This window comes from Psittacula echo (genome assembly GCF_963264785.1).
Source record: "Psittacula echo genome assembly, chromosome: 3".
In the NCBI taxonomy this organism is placed as follows: Eukaryota; Metazoa; Chordata; class Aves; order Psittaciformes; family Psittacidae; genus Psittacula; species Psittacula echo.
Window position 1 is genome coordinate 85,369,621 of NC_137736.1, and position 14,622 is coordinate 85,384,242.

Below are 14,622 nucleotides of genomic sequence, written 5' to 3' on the forward strand. Positions count from 1 at the left end.
ACGGTAGGTTTTTGTTAATTGCTTTATTTTTAACAGCACATGAAATTCCCTTCAGTCTCTGTAAAAACCTTCACCTGTGCTTAAATCAAATAAAAATATATATATTTGAGTTTAGATCTGATACTGGTCATAGGTAACTAAATTTAAGCTCATATAGGTGGGTCTTCATGTATGAGACATGTATAATGGACTCAGTAGCCTAAACACAGGCATCTAGTACTAGCTGAGATTCCATACAAGCCTGGCAGTTGTGACACAAGGCCCATAAGGAATTCACACCTACTGAAATGGCCATGTGGTATATGTACCTTAGGACACCTTGAATGACACTAGACACCTATGTTAAGGTACTAGAATGCCAACCTTTACATCTGAGCTCTTATTTGAATCACTGACATTCATTTGATACCAGAGTTTAGAGAGCCAAAGTGTAGGTGTCATCTTCAAGGAAAGATGAATAGCTCTCTAGTCTTGTTGGACTGTGTTGCCCAATTTTCCACTGACCATTAGTAGAACATAAACACACCTACTTTTCATAGAGGTGCTTAGCCTAAAGTTAAATCCCATCATTAATCTTCTGTAAAGAAGAAAAAGGAGATGATAAATGAGATTTAGCGTTTACTTCTCTAAGCTATCTGACTGTACATATTTTCAAATGCTCAAAGATATGCCTTCTTTTTTGTTTGTTTGTGTGTGACAGCTCCCAGAAAGCCAGCTTTTCATGTCATCTTAGGAACAAATTGTGAAGACCAGATAGGTCTAATGCACAACTGTGATACTATATACAAGTTAGAGTGCAAGTGCTGCAGCTTTGTATCGTGGTGAATGAATTTCTTGTTTCGCTTTGCTTGTTGGTGTGGTTTTTGCTTTACTTATAAAACTGTCTTTATCTCAGCCCATGAGTTTTCTGACTTGTACTCCTCTGACTGTTTTCCCTGTCCCTCTGGGGGATGGGGGGGAAAGTGAGAGAGCAGCTGCGTGGGGCTTAGTTGCTAGCTGGGGTTAAACCACAACAACCAATTGCGAGTAACAGCGAGCTTCAGGAAGTTTAAAAAAAGGACTTTTCTGGGATAAGAGTGCCAGATGATGTGATTCCTCCTGATCAGTCTGAAAGCCCAATGATACTGAAACAACAGGAAAAATTTAAGCACATAGGGGACCTAGAAAGAGATGCTTTATTTAAAGAACAGCAGTTCCTATGGTAAGTGGCCACCCTGTATTCAAGTTGACTTCTGAATATTCTCAATTGAAGCAATGTATTAAGCAATAAAGTAAGCAAAAAGACTGACAGAAGAGTTCTTATTAGGCTTGAATTGCACGCTTCACTGCTAAAGTTACATATAGATTTTAAACTGAAAGTGTGCTATTGTCTGTCTTGAAGATTTTTCTGCTGGAAACTTTCTCGGGAGGTTATCAATAAGTTATATGTATTCACATACACTTGAAAATACTTTTACGTTGCAGGAGTCCTGGAAAGCAGTCTGAGGGTAAATGAGGTCCTGCTCCAACATCAGTAAAATTTTCTGTCACAATCTTAATTTACTGTGGAGATGAGTTAATAAGTACACACCTGGATCCTATAACCCATGAACTTCATTGTTAAAGAGAGATGATAATATGTTACTGAATTTATTCCAGCTTATGTTTTCTCCTTCCACATTTTCTACAATGTAATATGAGTTACTTACAGTTCAGAAAGCACATTGACAGCTTGAAATGAAAATCTGATTATCAGAGATACTAATATAACCTTGATAGCTGATATGTTCCATGAAGAAAACAGCAGTGAAGTCAACTTTGCATTTTTATATGTTGGAGGCTGCAATACAATTGACTAAAAAGTATCATGATATATACCAACATTTAGACTTCTGGCATGCCATAAGTTAGTCTCTTATTTTTTGCTGATGGTGTTAATTGTGCTTATTAAGTTTAACTAACACATTCTACATTCACACTTCAATTTGCTATGAAGAGGTATTCTGCAAAAACCTCATTGCAGTAGCTGTAGAATAAGATACTCTGACTGAGAAGTCTGAATCTCCATCAGCTCACAAGGTAAGACAATTGTGCTACTACTCAGTACAGTCAGTAAAGTAATTATGTCAGTACAGCAGCAAAGCAGAAAGGAAGCTATACTGGAGAAACTACAAAGTATGGGTCACCAGAGCTTAACTAGAGGTTAACCAGGCTAGGCTTTGTTCCCAGCTCTGCTACAGACATCCTGTGCTATCTTGTTTTTTCTGTTATCTAGCAGAAATAGCAGGTCTCCCCTTCTTCACACAGGTATGAAGAATAAAGATTTTAAAGACTGTGAGGCACATGATTGTTACATTATTGCAGACTGTGGATATTTATAAAATAGAAAGCAAAATCAAGGCATCATATACAATGCATAAGTCAGAACCAAACAAAAAGATTAGAGATAAAGCACACAGATCTATCTGGACAGAATGGGTGGAATTCAGTTAGCTGAACCTTAAATCTCTGACCTAGCCTTAACTTTTCTATATAGTAAATGGAAAGCTATAGTCAGTTTTAGATTACAGCTCATCTAACCAAATACAGTCTCCTTTGGAAAGAGATGTTCTGTTCTAGTGCTCTCCACTCCATAAGGAGCCTACAATCATTGTCTCACATCTAGACATCTAGACATAAATCCAGTCCTCAGACTGTAAAAGGAGGTGGAGCACAGTCCACTTGCTTAGTCTGCTAAGGCCTCAATCTTGAGCAGCATTTCAAACTCTGGGTTGTGTAGTGTTGAATTTGAGGGTCAAAAGAGAAGAGCTTGGGAGAGGTATAATATCCTTCATGTGTTGGCTGCAGAAAAAGCAACACCAATACGCAATCTTTTCTGTGGAATTAAACAAGGTCTAGATGTCTGTATGTGTCCTTTTTGGACCCTGCCATTCACAATAAAGTAATTTTTTCATGTTAATAAGAGTCTGATCCTGCACACATAGAAATAAAAAAGACTAGAAGTATATTATGCAGAATGACTGGCAATCATAGGCCGAGGTAGACTGATCATCCAATTAAATAATAGAATATTAAAAAGGTCAAAGTAATATAGAGCTAGTCTAATTAATAGACAATGAAATAAAGTTCTGATTCTCACATTCGTGAATATAAGCTCAGTCCTGAAAACAAAGTACCCACTTTGTTTATGAAAGTACTTCCTTTGACTTTAGGGTTCTTCGTAAGGGCATGTGGATCCTTGCTTATGGGTTACTTTGCAGGATCAGTGCCTAAGACTTTGGTTCTTCTATCCTGCTCAGATAGTTTTACTAGAATATTTAAATTTTTTTCATTCCTTATCTACGTCTTACAAGGAGGCTCATATAATGTTTTTTGTCTTCATGAACAGTAGATGAAGATTTAACACTTTAAAACTTCATTAATATGTTGTCCTAATGATATCAAAGGTATAGTATAATTCAAACGTCAGTTCTATGTCTGTCTTCTGTGGTTTATGTGGATTCCTATTAATATTTAATTTGGTTCATTACCTTATTTATTGTGTGTTGTTTAAAGGAATTCGAAGATGGAGGTGCTGTGTTAACATAAAAGTCTCCTCACACTGAACAGGAACCAAATATGATGCATGCACAATAATGTTGGGACTTTGTTTATAATAAACATTTTAAATGGCTGACTTTTTCTCATAAATACTCTAAGTAGGATGATCTATGAGATTTCTAATTTATTCTTGTTTAAAATTTAACCATGCTTTTTTAAAGCATATCAATTTTGTTAATACCATGTAATTAAAACATGTCAGTGCACAGCAAGTTTTAGTCTAAATTAATGACTATGAGAATTATTTTAATTAAATAACCAATTATAGAAAAATCGCAAGCATGAGAGCTGACATTTAAATGAATTTCATTTAAATTGCTTCTTAACATTGTCCCATCTAGGACACTAATGCAAAATGAACTATTGTATCAACATAGATTATCACTATTTTTGTATGCACATAATGTATTCATATTCAATCACTGGAACAGAGCTGAATATTTTGTATTGATCTGAAACATCTATGAACAAAACACAACAGAATAAGCTGAAGTACAAACAAAAATCCTTTGCAGTTCTGTGACACAGTACAGCTGCATTTCTCTTGTTCGCATACGTTTATTTTCATATTTCAGTTCTTTTTTTACTTATAAATTTCATTTCCCATTTAGCGCAAAAGTGGCCTTCTAACATTGCTGAACAGTCAAGTGAATTTTTAAATTCCGTGTCTCCTGTAGACACACATGAAAAATTGTGATGGGCTATTCAGTTTTCAGGTCAGATTTTAAAACAGAAATCTTCTGTTAGAAACATTTGCTGGAATACATTTTGCTCACTTTTAACTGGAAAGAATAGCTTACATAGTTAACTAAATTACTCTTCTGCACTGCACAAATCGTTACTACATTTGTCTAACAATCACATTCAATTTAATCAGATGCACGGTGCAAACCATGCCAGGAAACTCCTGCAGCTATTTTGAAAAGTGAGTAAGAGTATAATATATTGCAAAATTGTTCTTCTCTACTGCAGCTTTAAAGATGTCATGGAAAAAGGGCGAAAAAAAGCTCCTGCATTTTTGTTCATTGATTAACCAGTAATGTTATGTATAAATAATGTATCTGACAGTATGGCAGCTCACTTGGGACATTGTGCCATTTACTACAAAATAGGATGCAACATGCAACTGAGCAAATTAAATATCTTTCCTTGGTAACTTGAGCATTTTTATTAGGTGATAAACATCACAATGAGAAGAAAAGCAGATATAAATATTTCAACAATAGTAACCTTAATCTAAAGTTATCTATAGACACAAAATAATATTTATTCATTCCTAAAATATGCTTAAACTGTGTATGAAAGATGTCCTGATCTCTTTACATTTTGTGGGACTCCCATGAAAGACAGTTGATATAGCCATGGTGGAAAACCAGGATTTTGTTCCAGAATACAGCAACTAAATTCAATGAAGCATTACGTATAATCTACCCTAACTTGTAACACAGAGATATCGCTTCAACATGTACTGTGGTGATTTTGCAATGTTAACATAGGTGTGTGTTTTAAAACTATTGTTTATGAGAAGTGCTGATGTTCTAAATAAAATTAAAATATCATCTTAGAAATACTCACTGAACACAGCTTAAAAATTTCACAGGGTTTCTGTGCTTAGGTTCAAAAATACTCATTAAAGTATTTTATTACTAAAGCAGTAAGCTTTTTAAAAGATATTAAAATTATTGTATCATTGTAAAAGTTACCCAAATATCAGTCTTTGGTCACCGACAGTATTTTAAATTAGATGACCAAAACCCTTAAGTATAACCACAAGGAAAATAGAAATTATAAGGCAAAGAAGGATTATTTTTCTAAAGGAAGAAAAAATAATAAGAATAATGTATTGCAACTGGCAAAGGATGATTTCATAATTGTATCTTTATTCCTATGTTCAATTTTCATAAAATTAGTATTGGTTCCCAGTGATTTTAATTGGAAAAAAAAAGAAGAAAAAAAAAAACCAACCCACCTTTATTGAAAGAAAAATGTTAAGCAGTAAATTTTACATAGCTATCACTAATAAAAGCATAACAATAGTATTTGTATTCTCAAATTAATCCAGAGAAGTTAGGTAGCCAAACCTTAATGAAAATCAGTATGAAGTGTTAGCCAGCTCCCTTTGTCTGCTGTGGAATTTCAAATCACTGTATTAAATATTGTTAAGTGGAACAAGTGGGTATTATTCAACATGATTCAATACCATACACCTTGAATTTGTAACTATCATCACTAAATCAAAGTATCTTTCTGTGTATTGAGCTAGACTCTCTACTCGTTGTTTTTACATACTGCAAAAGCTGCAGCAGTTTATTTCACATCCACATAATAATTAATCTAATATCCCCTCATATTTAATAGTTACAATGGTTAATGTGTATACCTGAGGTAATTCCCATTGCACAGTGAAGAGGATTATCCACTTGATTAAAAATAAATCTTTTCACCCCAGCACTTGATTCTGTACCTCCCTGGGGAAGCTGACCATAATTTCTTTCTTGCTGTACTTCATTCTACAAGTGATGAGCCCATTTTGCATGGCCAATACTGACTGTAGCACTGGGCTTTAAACAGTACAGTAATTCAATTTTTTATTATATTTTTTTTTTTTAAATCCCAGCTCCATCTGGAAACAAATTCTTACTACTCAGTTATTGCCGCTAAAAACCAACCACCACCATGCATTTGCCAGTGTCGTGGCCCCTGAGAGGTGTTTTTTTTTTTCAGAACATGGAATAAGATCAGCTGGAACTGTACTAATTGGAGTAGTAACAAAGAGAAAATGGCTCCTGGAAGACTACCATTTGGTCTCAGGTAAAAAAGTTTGGAACAGGAAAGAGCAAAAGGCAGTGACTGAAGGGCGTAAGGGAAAATTTTATGAGGTTGATTTAGGTATCCAAAGGAGATAGGCACCTAAACTGGGATTCACAGTGCTGGCATGCTCAACCAGCTAAGTCCCATGTGAAGTGTCTGAATCCTGACCCAAAAGCTGCACAGGTGCCTAAGCAAGTTAGGAAGCTACCATTAGTCTGCAAGTTAACTCCTGACTGTGACTCACCAGCTCTGTAAATTTCCAAATGCTCTGTTTTACGTGGCTGCTCATATTTAATTTTCTGTTTAGTTCAGTTGCAAATGCTAGACCATGTCACATGAACATCTGTTTAAAGTCACTCAAAAGAAAGGCAGCCTCTTTCTCAACTGATAGGTTCCCTGTGAGTCATGTATGTTTGCTTCAGGAACAATTGTATGTTTTGCCTTCGATTCGTAACTCTTTTTTTTTGCTCACCAGAGTCTGGTGAGCAAAACAGCTCTGGGGGAGTAAGCTGGATTCTAGTCAGTCTTGTATGTCATCAGCGAAGCTATTCTATCTTCAAGTTTCCCACTGGAATGCCAAGTGCTGTCCTTATTTGCACCTTCACAACCTCACTGGAGACAAGGTGTCTACTGAATTGTAATAATCTGGCTTGAGAAAACTTTACTGTTGGCAGTGACTTTCAGATCCCAGTACCAGGTTTTCACTGCTGGCAGTTAAAAAAAAAAAATATTTTTATGCATAGTCTGAGTAAAACTGATACAAATTCAGAGATACAGTAAATACACTTTTGCAATGCTCCATTTCAGAGCTGCAGCTTCCTCCTCATCAGTAGAAACAGCTCTATAAATGAGCTCAGGATGACCGTTTGACACATGGTGATTTGCAAATCTTTACAATTTGCAATGGATTTAAATAAACTTTCTAAAGAGTATGAAGAAAACTATGGAATGTGCTGCTGTATTTGCACCCAGAAAATTATCTTTGCCCACTGAAAGAACAAATCTAAGTGTAATAACAGAAGAGAAAACATTCATAACATCCTATTCAATGATTACAGTAACAAATTAGAACAGCTTTTCTCTTGAATAAAGATTGCCTCCCCAGTTTTATTGCCCAGCTCTGCCAGAAGTCCATATATATGGCAACAATAGATGCTATGTAAAAGTTCAAGAGAAAGAACACCAACAGCATTTACTTTTGCATGGGTTTCTTCTACCTCACACCTTAGACCACATTAAACATATGCTCTTTTGCATAAGTGCCTGGGGGTGGGAAGACACATACAATGATTTTAAAAGACAAAGCTTGATATCCTTGATAACCTCTAAAGGATGCCCCAACTAAATGGTGGGCACCAGTGTTCAGGTTCACCTTATGGAGAAAGAACAGTGATATAGACAGTTTTACAGTTATATTTAAAAATCATGCTATCTCCTGGTTTATATTCTACTCAATTACCTACATGTTCACTCATAATATACTCACAGCTCAACTGTTGTAACTGCCCAATATCCAGAATACTAAAGCCACAGGTTTTCAGTTAACAACTCAGGGAGTAATTTCACTGCTCAACTTATCTCTTTTGTATATCCCTGAAGAACTTCTCTCTGATTGCTAGTGCAACTGTAAAGTGTGACTGCAAAACTAGACATCATATTTCTCTATTTCATTTTTTTCTAATGAAGCCAAAAGGTTGTCACTTCCTTCTCAGCACCCCCTGATGGAATATTTGGGGATTGCATGCTCACATGAAGCTCGCAATGTCTTCTGTCCCACAGCTGGAAGGTACTGCCTCATGACCCTAAAGTATGGCTGCTCATAGTGCACATAGAATCATAGAATAGTTAGGGTTGGAAAGGACCTTAAGATCATCTAGTTCCAACCCCCCTGCCATGGGCAGGGACAGCTCACACTAAACCATGTCACCCAACACTCTGTCCAACCTGGCCTTGAACATCATGAGGGATGGAGCATTCACAACTTCCTTGGGCACCCATTCCAGTGCCTCACCACACTAACAGTAAAGAATTTCTTCCTTATATCCAATCTAAACTTCCCCTGTTTAAGCTTTAACCCGTTACCCCTTGTCTTGTCACTACAGGCCCTGAGGAATAGTCCCTCCCCAGCATCCTTGTAGGCCCCCTTCAGATACTGGAAGGCTGCTATGTCTCCATGCAGCTGAAGAAGCCCACCTTTCTCAGCCTGTCTTCATACGGGAGGTGCTCCAGTCCCCTGATCATCCTCGTGGCCCTCCTCTGGACTTGTTCCAACAGTTCCATGCCCTTTGTATGTTGAGGACACCAGAACTGCGTACAATACTCCAAGTGATGTCTCAGGAGAGCAGAGTAGAGAGGCAGGATCACCTCCTTCATCCTGCTGCTCACACTCCTTTTGATGCAGCCCAGGATACTTTTTTTACAGCCCAGGCTTTCTGGGCTGCGAGCGCACACTGAAGCCGGCTCATGTTCGTTTTCTCACCGACCAACACCCCCAAGTCATTCTCCACAGGGCTGCTCTGAATCTCTTCTCTGCTCAACCTGTAGCTGTGCCTTGGATTGCTTCCACCCAGGTGTAGGACCTTGCACTTGGCATGGTTAAACTTCATAAGGTTGGCATCAGCCCACTTCACAAGCGTGTCGAGGTCCCTCTGGATGGCATCCCTTCCCTCCGGCGTATCAACCGAACCACACAGCTTGGTGCTATTGGCAAACTTGCTGAGGGCGCACTCAATCCCACTGTCCATGTCACTGACAAAGATGTTGAACAACACCAGTCCCAACACTGATCCCTGAGGGACACCAACCGTCGTTACTGGTCTCCAACCTGCCATCAAATATATTCATCCAATTCCGTCTGCCTTTAGGGAGTAGCAGGGGTGTTCACTGCTATTGTAGACATGATAGAATATCTTGCCTAGCCTATAAATGTTCCTTCAGAAAGTTATAGGTCTTCCAGGCTTTTGTTGCAATATGGAGTACAAGAGGTTCATCTGTGTTTCCAGGTACTGTCTTGTAACCCAGGCACAACAACAGCTGCTCCTTGTAAGTCTTGCCTTTGAGACTTCTGATCATCTTTATCACCTTTCTTCTGGACACACTCCAATAGTTTGATGTCCTTATATTGTGACACTCAAACTGCACACAGTGCTGGAGGTGGGGCTGCATCAGTGCAGTCTAGGGTGGGACAGTTATTTCCCTCAACCAGCTAGCTATGCTGTTCTTGATGCACCCCAGGACACACTTGGCCCTTTCAGCTGCCAGGGCACACTGTTGACTCATATTCTCAACTTGCCATCAGCTCTGCCCCCATATCTCTCTGCAGGGCTGCTCTCCAGGCTCTTGTCCCTCAGTTTGTACATATAACCAGGATATACAATCATGGTGTAGAATACAGCACTTGCTCTTGTTAAATTTCATACAGAAATTGGTTTGGCTTACTCTGTAATCCCTAAATCTCCTTTGAGTCACAGAACACAGTTTGTTTTCATTTAAGTGTGACCTTTCTTCTCTGTTTCTAGATGGCATAAGTTTGTATTTGACTCTACTGAGCAGAGATTGCCCTGTAGGAAATTATTAATATACTAAATAATTTTAAGACAATGCTGTCACTGGTACAGTCTATGCATATGGCCAAAGTTTGGGGTTGACTAAATGTAAAAGAAAACATACACCTTTTATTGCTCCCATCTCAGTTACTGGTAAATTATTATCTATTTATTTATTCCTATTTTATTCCTCTAATTTTTGTAGCATGGAATAGAAATCCTGCCAAGAAGAGTTTAAACAGAGAGCCAGATTTTAATCTACTTTCTTATGCACATCAAACAAGGGTATTTACCTACCAAATTGAACACGTATTTTGGTCTTGATAGATCTTCTTCATAGAAAATACAGATATTTCAGGAATACTATACGTTATAAAAACATTTTTGTAGCCAAAATCATTCCACATAACTTGATCTATAATGCATAGATAAAGAAAAACCAGTAGTCATTTCCAGAAGGAAATTCCAGCTTCAGGTCAGCCGAATTGCCCTTTGGATTATGCTTATCTTTTTCCATTTAGACTACCAGTATCCTGAAGTTAGGTACACAGTTATTTGGGATGAAATCAGATTTACGTGCTTACACTTCTAAGGTTTTTCCAGGTTGTTGCGGAAATCCATTTTTGTGTGCTATTTTCAGTTTAACCAGAAAAATGGATCATTTAATCGAAATTTTATTAATATTCCTATAACAATCCAGTATGGTTATGGTCATGAAGTCCCTGACAAAAATAAATGAACTGCCCATAATTTTCACAAGAAGCTAATAGCTTCCACTAGTAATGATTTTTGACGTTCAAGGTATTTGCGATGGATGCAGAAGAATAAAGCAGGGTTGCAGCTCTTCCCATTGGTAATAAACTATTCCATAAATAAACATATGCTCTGTTTCCTTCTTAAGAAAATTACCTTTACTCCTCGGATAGATTTTCCAATATATAGGTCAATCTGTCCTAACATTTTCTGAAGGAAAATGAGAAATATTCCCTATGAACAAGATAAGTCATACTGTATCTAACGGCACTGTTTGCAAACACCAAACAGCAGCAGACTCAAGAACTGCAATATAAAGCTATCAATTAATTTTGTTGTAACTGTATGCACCTGTGAACAACTGCTTAATTAAAGAGGCAAACAGAAATCTCTCACAATAATGCTTCAAATTACTTGAATTTATGTGACTCAATTAGTTGGAGTGGATAAATACAATTGGAAAGCTGCCATGTAGACTTCTGGAAATAAAGAAAAGATACAACTGAAGAGATACAAAACCAAATGGGAGGACTCAGGCAGATAAATACAGATAATTCTCAGAGGTTCATAGGCTTATACAAACAGAGAAGAGAAAATAAAAAAACAAGATTCTGTGCTAATATATATAAATACCTCATTTGCTGTCATGGAGTTCTGCTTTCACAGACAAGAACATTAAGGAGATTGTTTCGTTTGGGCAGCATACTCATAGCGCTCAGATTTGCTTTAATTTTGCCATCAAATATATTCAACCAATTCCCTCTGCTTTTAGGGAGTAGCAGGGGAGTTTACTGCTATTGTAGACATGATAAAGTGTCTTGCTTAGCCTCTAAATGTTCCTTTAGAAAGTCATAGGTCTTTCACAGTCTCTGACCTATCTGCCTGTCTAAATGCCTTAGATACCCTGAGGGTGTTTGGGTCAGGAGTGCATTTCTGAAAAAAAATCTCCTCCTGGTCCCCTTTCTAGCCTGTGGTTACTGTCACAAAGCCATTCTAGAGCACATGAATTGGACTTTTGGGGGATGAAAATGAACTGGGAGATGTTATCTGTGTGAGCACATCGAGTGAACATTCATCCTCTGGGACCAGACTAGAGACAGCCCAAAGTAAAATAACGTGAGATGTGTGTGGTGTGAACACTAGGTCTGTGGACACCAGGTCTGTGGACACCAAGCACTGTGAGAGTGCTTCTCTTCATTTTCACTACCTCCTAATATAAGTAGCCTGGGGCATTTAAAATTACACCTGAGACATTAGATACCTGAATTCCTTCTTCCATTGTGATGTGCCTGCTTCAGAATGGGATATAACCCCATATATGTGCAAGTCCATTGCTGAAAATGCCTTTTACTCATCTTCACATACAGTTCAGTGTTGTTCAGCAGCATTTCAGGAAAGCCTGCTGCTGACACCCATTTCCTGTTACAGGGCATTTTAATAACACTGAATGACCAGTTCTGAGGGCCAGTTAAACAAATCAGACATTCCCTTCTTCTGAGAGGGCTCATCCAGAAATGGCAAAGGAGTAACAGACAGGACAGATTACACTTAAAAATACTTTCAAGTGCAGGGTCCAAAATCTATTTTAGATATTACTTGTTAGCTTCTAAATACAGCCAGGTTTAATTATTTAAAAATTAGCTTTTTCCTGACATCACAGTTCCAGGCATTCTATTCCTCAAAGAGTGGCCAAACACAGCTGACTTGGTATTTGGGTCAATGATTTGTACATGTACATCATAACTGAGCAGTGGGATATTCTTCCAGGTGGAGCAGGGAGCAAATGCCTGGGGCAGAGGAGACAGCAAGACCTGCTGAAAGCAAAAGTGCAAAATGATTCTTTTCAGTGGGAAAAAAAAAAAAAAAAAAAAAAGAGTAAGCCAGACATTAAACTGACATTCAACAAAGGCATCAGTTGTGGTTTTTTTTTTCTCTCTCTCTGGAATACTGACTAGCATAATGGTTTATAGCAGATAGGATTTCAATATTCAAATACATATGAATGTTTCAATATTTTTGAGGTTAACACTGAAATGAATTTGATTAAGACACAATTATCCATGGGTTTTAAAAGAACATCTGTCCATTCCAGGCTGAAGGGCTACCAATATAGTTTGGGCATTTCATGGCACCATTTTCACTATGCTAGTATAGCAAAAATTACGTGTATTTGGTTTGCTTTGCTTTCTTTCCTTCTTTACTTTTGATTTCCCTCACCTTTTCCATTTCTTATTTTTTGTAACTGTAACTTGATGATCTCAAGTTTTGTCATAATAATTGGTGAGGTTTTTTTACTTTAATTCTATATTTTCCATTTAGAACAAGGTTATAAGATACAGATAGCTGACCCTACTGTTACTTCTCTTCCCAAAAAGCAAATCATGCAGGTAAAGGCCCAGGATGCAAATAGATTTGTTAGCCAACCCAGTCTGGCTATAAAAAAATCTACCTGTGACCTAGAGGACAAAACTCCTCACACTTCTGATTGAAGTCAACTACCCAGCTGACAGGCAAATATGCTTTTGAGGGTTCTTTTGCTGCTGTGATGATAGCATCTTGAGGTTGTTCCCAGATGGTGGGGAGGGAGGTAGAAGTGAGAGTCAGAGAGTGTGACAGTTGCTCATCTATCTTGGAAACACTGAAGACTTTGGAAATATGAATCAAATTAGGCTGTACTTTCATGAACGCTTTAATGTAACTTAAGTACAAAATGCTGCTCAAGGAGATAATCTTTCCATCCTCCCCACTCTGGCTGTCTGTTCCCACCTTTTCCCTTGTGCCAGCACATGAGATCATATGGTTACCTTGTAATCTATATCTGAGAACTGACTCAACACCCAGCCTCCTAAATATTAAAACTTTTCAGTTGGATCAGTTCCTTTTGCGTAAATGCTAATGGGAGGTGGGGGAGCAGAATATGCAGGCAGAGGAAGTGTTGAGGGAATTTTTACATTCAGCAGAGGCTTGAAATCATCTCAAAGCCTTTGGTAAAGCACAGTTCTAGTCATCCACAGGGCTTTGAGTGCAGCCGTGACTCAGCAAGACTGAGAACCAGCACTGCACTTTAAGGGTAACGAAGACGTGGTCCTAGGATAACATGGAGGAAAATTCCCACTTTCAACACTTGATGAAGTTCTTAGCAGTCTAATCAAACTGATGTAAAGTGAACTGAAATATTAAAGATGTACTATGATAGCACTGAGCATTTTAAAACAAGGGAGAACAACAAGTTTATTTTAGATGATTAAGAGTAGAAAAAAATTCCATGTCTTCCTTTCTCTCTCTTTCTTTATCCTTATTTTTTGTTCTTTTAGGGGCAAATTAAAGGAACTGAAACTTGCTTTTGCCCAAGCTTATTTTGATCCTTATTGATGTAATCAAACTATGCTCTTTTAACAAGAAAATGTAAAGATGATGGAAAACAATATTGTCAAAAAAAATGCCACTTCTAGTGGCACATGTCTGTTTTTCTCTTCTCCATGCTAGGTAGGTATGTATGTACTGCACATCAGTAATGAACCAAGCAGACCTCCCAGTTCAAAAATCTTGGCATCTTTGAAAGTTCATCTCTACCTTCCAGCACAGCATGTATTAGCTTCAATTATCTCCTCCTGGTCAATAGAAAAGGATAGAATTTGCATGCTATTTTTACAACTGGTACCCAAAGTGATGAGGAAAATGACAAGGTTGCACAGTCTTGGCACAGCAGCAATGAGATTCCCATAACATGTCGTTGTGGCTACAAGCACAGAGTTCATGAAGAAAGTTGAAGTTGTAGGGATGTGACCTTGTATGCTGTTTCCTGTGCACTCCAGAATGAACCCTGAGGATCAAAACAATACTGTATTACTTCCTTTCTTTTCTTCCAATATGTCCTCAGCCTAATTCCAGTGTCTGAGCAGCTGTAAAATACTGATGAGTATTTTACAATTAG